An 8,086-nucleotide genomic window follows, 5' to 3' on the forward strand; every position below is an offset into this window, starting at 1 on the left:
AACATAATTGTATCAGCCATAACTCCGAGCGTGAATAAAATTACATACAATTTTGTTGTCAGTCGCTTTTATTTAGGTGCACATCTTTAAAATGGAGAACTGAAAAGGGGCACTTATTATAGGGAAAATTGATTTTGTCACAAGTGAAAATGAGGCACTTCTTTCACGTGAAAAGGGGCATTCCCTGGAGATGAAAAGGCACTAATGAGAATTGAAAAGGGGCATTTTGCGAACTAAAAATCATGGTGACCGTCATTTAATTAATTAATTAATTATAACAATTCACCGGCCGACTGGTCGTGCGTAATATTACAAACACGAAAAAGCAAACAAAAAGCCAACATCGGCATTGGCTGAAGTATAACGTAAAAAGCGCTATTTCGTTTTTTTAACGGCTGGTTCAAACTATCGAATACTTGTGGTGGTACACAAAAATTAAAAATAGTTATATTTATGGATATGGCGGCCGTCTCTGAACCGATTTTGATCAAACAAAGATGATTTTGTCATTTAAATTGTATGTTCTTTCAAATTTGACACTAAGTATTTCATTATTTCACCCACACAAATATTGTATGTAGTGCTCTCTGCAACGGAACTCAACTATCCCTATAATTGATGACCTATTCCCCAAAAGTGGGAAATGTTTTTATAAAGAGGAAAATGCATTTAAACTTTCTCAGCGCAATTTTTCCTATGGTCTGTATAAAGTTGAGCTTTTACTGGGTCAGCTACATATTCCGAGAATACTATGGGAACAAGTAAAATCACAAATGAAAAATTCCACAAAGAGATATGAATAAGTATGGCTTCAAGTCCGGATACATGTGATGCTTATTTGGCACTGATTGTAGTCTTTTTGTAATGTTTATCTGCATAACATAGCATGTATCTACACGAAAACTGGGGATAGTGACCTAATGTAAAAAGAAATTCCACCTACCTATAAAGACCAGCAAAAATTGCTTCCCTGGGAAAATAATTTCCCATTGATACCTGCACTTAATCCAGTTATTTCTTTCTTTCTTTGATCGGTCTATTACATAAATATGTGTCTACATAATATTCATGGTTCTTGTATGTTTGTGTATATACATACATAAATTATGATACATACACATATTTTTTTTTTTCAGCTAACCCGGATAGCTCTCCTGTGGTTGAGTACGTTCAGCAGACCAACGGGTTCAACGTGACATGCTCCATAAACAATGTCTTCCCGATTATTTTTCCACTATTGACACCAAGAGGAAGGAATGGAACTGTATGGATCAACCAAGATGGAACATACAACACAACTGTGACTCGTTGGTTTCCAGCTAACGAGAAGGATACAACCGTAGTGTGTCTGTATTCCAATTGGAACTTCACGAGTATTTCCTCCCTGCGTATTGTTGCCAGTGACGCCATTGACCAGCCTGAAGAAGAAGATACAATGGAAAAGAACATGACAGGTAAGAAGATATATGTATATATATATATATATACATATTTTTATATACACATAAACATAAAGAGGGATCGATAGGAAGAGAGATATAGAGAGTGAGACTCAACACAAAATATAAAACTATGAAGCAAAAAATAGTTTTATATAATTCCGTAATGGAGTTTACAACGGAATATTATGTTTGCTTGTTTAGTCTCTCTTTAAATTGTGGTATTGAGCACATTTTTTTTTTTTTTTTTTTTTGGGGGGGGGGGGCCTCGAAAATTTAACAATTTGCACCCCCCCTTCCCCCCCCCCTTCCCCTTGGGCGCCAGGGAAGGGGAATGGGCTACCCTCCAAAAAGGTACAAATCACGTGTTTGTACACGTTTTCCCCCCAGGATCCGACACTGAGTAGTAGTATCAAAAGGAGTAGTAGTATAGGTAGGATAAGGCGAAGTAGTAGTAACAGTAGTAATATAGCAGAAGCAGAAGTGGTACACACGAGGAGGCTGTTCACACCGCCAGAGATAGCGCGCGCTAGACCGCGCTATCTCTGAGGTGTGGGAGGTACAACGTCGTTTTGGTCCGCCCAACAGCGAGCCACGGCGAGCCAAAACGGCGTGCCACTGGAGCACCTATTGGAAGTGGTCCACGAGAGAGAGCGCGGTCTAGCGCGCGCTAGAAAAAAGGGGGTGCTACGATAGACCGCGCTATCTCATTGCGGTGTGAACAGCCTCTAAGAAATAGTCGTACATTTGGGGTACAGATCGATGCTACGATAGCAGCCACCTATAGGGTGCAAGTCTGCAAAACGTAGCTGCTATTGTAGAAGCGGTCTGCACCCCTAAGGGTACTAGTTTGCACCTATAAGGGTGCTATTTGGCACCTCTAAGGGTGCAAGTCTACAAAATAGCACCCTATAGGTGGCTGCTATTGTAGCAGCGGTCTGCACCCTATAGGGTGCAAATTTGTATCATTATTTTTTAGTGTGTATCCTACCCCTGCTCATTATTAATAAATTACTATTATTATTATTATTATTATTATTATCATCAGTATAAGTGTTATTGTTTTTTATTTGTCATCTCCAATAGCTTTAATTGTTGCTTTTTTCTTTGAATTCAATTTCGTGCCAAGAACAATGTTCTGTGCATGTGCTGGCGTGCCACGCTCACATAGTCGGGTTTCTGGTCGCTTGCCATGCACATATAAACTGGTATCAACGAAAAGAGAGGTACATTTCCTACAACTTTAATGTACAATTTTTGTATACAACATACGGATGAGAAGTTATAGTGGATCAAAAATAGTAATTATTTAAACTACACGCGCTTGAACCAACCTTACAACAAATTTGGCACAGAGGGGATTAGTGGCTGGTACAATAGGAATTAGCACTGTGGCACTGGGTGCATTGCATGGGGGCAGCTTAAGAGGTAAAAATGGTAATACCCGTAAAAAATAATGCCATTTTTATATTTAAAGACTAAATAGAGCAATCACCCAAATCAATCAACAAATGCATAATAGCTGAGCAAATTGAAAACAACAAATGAATTAACCAAACTAAATTAGCATGTTCTTTTTGACAAACATTTCACAGAAAATTGGAACTCCTGCCCGACAACGTTCGGCCCTTCGATTCAAGGACATATGGCACTCAAGAATATGCAGATAATTAACACTGAGCAATGACATTCAATTGCAGTAATCTAATTGCAGGGGAAATATTGCTCAGTTAAATTTGAAGTTAGACGTTTAAAGAATTACTTTGAAATTACGAGTGGTCAAAAAAGTGTGAATTATTAAACGTTTCATATGTGTGTGCGTATATGTATCGTTTTTTTAATTTTCCTGATGTGAATACTAGGTCTAGAAATCTTATTTTGACATTAATATGATTCTACTTTTGCACATAACAATATACCGCAGTTCATTTGATGTTATATCTAATTAGGAATACGAGACCATCAAACACAATCAAACGAAACCGCCACGAAAGGGCGTTCCCATTGGAGAAATATAATAATAAACAAGTTAAAAAGAAGAATAAATTGGTGATAGGATTAATGTCTAAAACTGCTAACGGACCCTTTTTGTTTTGTGTTTGCTCTAAAGAACCCAAGGAAAAACCATGGTGCAAACAAATTCATTTTGTTATTTCTGGATTTTCTGGCGTGGTGGTGTTGTTAACTGTACTGGCATTTGTGGGTGGTTTCATCCGCTCAAAGAAGAGAGATGGTAAGTCTTTTATTACTGTTAGAAGTCTTCATGCGTATGGTTTGTTTGTGTGAAGAAAACAAGCTGTCAAATTGTATTCTAACGACAATGAAATTAAATCTAAATATGACACATGGTAGGAATCAGGAACAACAGACTGTTTTTAACCTGTTTCATTCAACAATAACTATTATAATGATAACCATTCCTTGTTATACCAACGGCCTACACTCGTAACGAAATATGTCAATATATTTGTAAGGCGCTTAGAGACATTTGTGATAAGCGCTATAAAAAAAGCTAAATATTATTATTATTATTGGAATGAAAAGGAAGAAAGACTGTTGTAATTTCATATGAACAGTAGGGCTGACAGGTTTGTGAACCTTGTTATATGTGAACGTGATGGAAAACGTCTCGTTTTAATTATCACCATGAGCGGGTGACGTTACCATTTACCTCAAAAATGTTTACAATAGCTATAGGGCTGACGCATATCATAATAATATATAACTATGGTATGATAAAGTAAAGTATTCCTCCAAGTACATTAGAAATACAACACTTCTTGAGCAGTAGAAGTATCGCCCAAAGAAAAAACAAAACAAAATAAGTTGTTTAAATACTGGAGACCAATTGATTGTCTGCCCCAAAATATTTGATTCGTTACGGACTAAGAAAGGACCATAATGTTATTGGCACCTTCAAAATAAGTTTCCCTTTTGTGATTCGCTAGTTGAAGGATCATCAGCCGCAGCTATACAGACCTCTGGGAATCTACCAGATGATGAAACATCTCACAACAGCAAGCCAACATCAATAAGCGGTGTTAAGGTGAATTCAACTTATCAATAACCTTTCATATGCGTGTTTAAATACTTCAGATATTTGGTGAGCACAAATAATCAAAAATATTTTCAGGAATTGAGCCCCATTAGGGAAATTTCAAAACTCTGTTTATAGTATAAACTATAATGTCTGGATTATGCGCTAATGATATTGTTATGATTTCAACTTATGTGATGAACCAATCTAACATTTCCTTTCGGTATATTTATTTGAAAGAGTTTAATGGTTTTAATTGTTTGTTTATTTCAAGTTTATTTATGTATGTTTTTGTTTATTTTAACTGATTTGAAACGACGATGAGAAGGATTCGTGCAACCTCCCTCTTGTTAATTCATCAAGTAAATATTTCTCTTTCGGGTTTCCAGCCTTTAGACATGACCTTCGACCAATCAGACCCTACATACGCAATTCCCGATGTTTCCGAAGTACCCCATACCTATATGGCATTGAAGTGCAAATCCTCAGTTAGTACTAGCCAACAAGTCTATCATCTCAGCACCCCAATTGACGATGATGTTGATGCTGTAACTAACGTTAGCCCCACTCTCGTCCGAAAGCAAGTGAAGACACATTCACATCTGAAGGAGGAGCCTACTTATGTTAACACTAAAGGTGCGTCAAGTTATTGTGAAATTAGTACAGATATTCCAGACATTGTTTAGGATCACACTGACCAATCAGACCTCACAAATGTAGTTCCAGATGTTCCCGAAACAACCCATACCTACATGGCAATGAAACCTATACTAAAGTGCGAATCCCGAGCTAGTAATACCCAACAGGTTTCCAATCCCACCACCTCAGTTGATGATGATCATGGTGATGCTGTACTTAGCGTTAGCCCCACTCTCGTCCGCAAGCAAGTGAAGGCACATTCAAATTTGACGGAGGGGCCTACTTATGTGAACACCGAAGGTGCGTCAACTTATTGTGAATAAGGGGAATGTAAGGGCCTTTGTGTAAAATCAATGTTAACTACCACATTATCATTATTTGCAGTATGTTCAGTAACGAACGAATTGCATCTTAATCATAACAATGATGCAAATAATATGAATTACACGGGTATTCAAAACATTGTTTACGAAAACATTATGTGTGTACTATTCTAACCAATAAATCAATCACTATAAAACATTTAAGATAGAAATAGTTATCCTTCACGCCGGAATACTTAATGAGTGGTTATTACAAATAGTTTTACACCAGCGTTGTATACGGTACTTTATTGAAATTTCATGTTCACATTATCAACAAACTATAATCTGATGTAGATATCAAAAGATTGAAATGATTCATGTACAATTTAGAATGAAGTAACTTGAAAAGACGCAACACAATATTGTACTGTGTGGAAGATCGAAATGAGGAAGTGTATGACATGTTTTAATTAAGTGTTATTATTATATCAACACTTTAATCTGCCTAAGACGTCCAGAGTTTGCGTATGACAAGGAAATTGCTAATAAAAGAAATGTTTGTAGCAACCATTGTATCAAAGACTGGTTTGCGATAAAATAAAAAATTAAAAAAAAGTATTTATGTAAGTGGAGTGACAGTTTTAAGCACCTATTGTGTATGGAAAGTAGAATCGAGGCTTTGCCAGGTCCACTTGTCCACTTGCACGCACACTCAGATCTTCAGCCCAGCACCTCCTGCAAGTTCCTCGTCACTCAACTTATTTTTACGGCAACATGGCTTTTGAAGTGGCTGCCCTCTGGAATTCGCTCCCTCTGCATGTCCGTCAAGCTCCCACACGACAGACTTTCAAAACCCTTCTTAAAACGTATTTCGTTTGTAATTGTTGACATATTTACATTTCATCTATGTATCATAATTGAATATTTTACTCTAATTTGATTTGTCATAAGTATTTACTATCTGTATTAACTTTTCTCGCAATGAATTCTCTTAGCTACATGTCTTTAGTTTAAAGGTAATACACAGTTTTGGAATAAGGTCATGAATTTGGTTCAAATAAACATATTGGAAACATATGCGATCCTACAATATTCAGTGATCGTTGTCGCGGTTGAAATCGAGTCTAAAATTACGAATTTGTATATAATAAACTCTCACTTTAATTTAAAGTTTCAATGTATTTTACTATGGTTTTGTACATAAACATGAACATACACACAACTGTATGTTTTTTTCCTAGTTGTATAACGGTTAAGAACAATTTGTTTTCTTAAAAATATATATAAACGATGAATACAATGCTATCCTTTAAAAGAGCGGTGAAAAAGTTTCTCATTGCTCATTATCTTTAAATCCATCAACAAAATAAGTTCTTCTCGTTTACCCATCGTTACAAAACTCGATAATTTTCTGTACTGTTTACTTTTTTTGTTTCCATTCATTGAAACGTTGATTATAACCTTCCGTGACCTGGTATGAATAAACGTATGAATAAAGAGTGGCCTACTTGGGATACTGAATAAACAATGTCTTCTATACAAACATTTCAAGGCACCGACTCGCAGGCCCAGGTTTAAAATCAGCTGACTGATCTTACTTTCACATTCTTACTGTCCGAACCTCGCGAGTCTTCTCATTCTATTGTATCCCAAGTTGGCCACTCAGTATTCAAATTTGCATTTCCTTTTCTTTTTTTAAAATCTTTATATATCAATTTGAAATCCAACTACCACATAAGTCTGTGAATATTGATGTGCATCCCCTCTTTCTTTTCTCTTCTTTTTTCTGTCTTTCCCCCTTTAACCAATATTTTGTTCCTCCATATTTATATTATTATGTATCCTTTGAGGGTAGTCATACTTTCAAGCTTTGCTTATTTTGTCAACCCTCCTGTTTGATGTTCTCGATTAGTAACACCCAGCCTTACTTTATTCTAAAATATTGAGATAACAGATAAAAGATGGTAAGAATTTTGCCACATAGTACTAAGACAATATAAAGTTATATATATATTTACAAACATAGAAAAAATTTGCTTATTTGGCTTGGTACATCGGCCGATTTATTTCTTGCATTACTGGATATATTTTACCCAATTGTATTATTGCATATTTTCTGTAAAGTAATAATCTTAATATAATCGCAATACTCGACTATATTCCGAAAGGTACCATTCTTCTGAATGAATAAAAACACACTTACAATTAAAAGTCTACGCCTAATTTTTGTGTGTCGGATAAATGGATATGTAACTCCTTTAATTCCGTCAATAGTAATGTTTTGAATTACAATTGTTGTCCTAATTACTGTCACCCTTATCATGATTATGTACTGCTCCTCTTCCTTTTAATCTTCTTCTTCTTATTATTATTATTATTATTTTATTTACTATATTTTCATTATTATTATCATCAAAATTAATACTTCAAGATTCAAGATTCCATATCCACTGTAAATATTTGTTCGTTACCGGTATCAGTAAAAAAAAAAATCATCTACAGTATACAACAATCGGAATTGCAATTCCCATACATGTATCAGGAATCAAGAAAAAACAAAAATAACTACAATTTTTGCAAATCTTTTCCTATTTGAATACATTTATGTCATTTCATTTAGTTGATGTTTGGTTCAAGTCACAAACAAAACAAACATGATTAATAAT

At 35.5% G+C, this 8,086-nt stretch overlaps 1 long non-coding RNA gene across 1 annotated transcript; it reads left to right on the plus strand.

The window, feature by feature from the left end:
* The first annotated feature begins 3,590 nt into the window (after nucleotides 1-3,590).
* On the plus strand, nucleotides 3,591-6,210 carry LOC105446281. Its single transcript, XR_973697.2, has 3 exons — nucleotides 3,591-3,672; nucleotides 4,388-4,485; nucleotides 4,866-6,210. It is a non-coding gene; the product is annotated as an uncharacterized LOC105446281 (long non-coding RNA).
* Nucleotides 6,211-8,086: the final 1,876 nt, after the last annotated feature.

This window comes from Strongylocentrotus purpuratus, unplaced genomic scaffold, assembly GCF_000002235.5.
Source record: "Strongylocentrotus purpuratus isolate Spur 01 unplaced genomic scaffold, Spur_5.0 spur5_scaffold_1, whole genome shotgun sequence".
NCBI classification, from domain to species: Eukaryota; Metazoa; Echinodermata; class Echinoidea; order Camarodonta; family Strongylocentrotidae; genus Strongylocentrotus; species Strongylocentrotus purpuratus.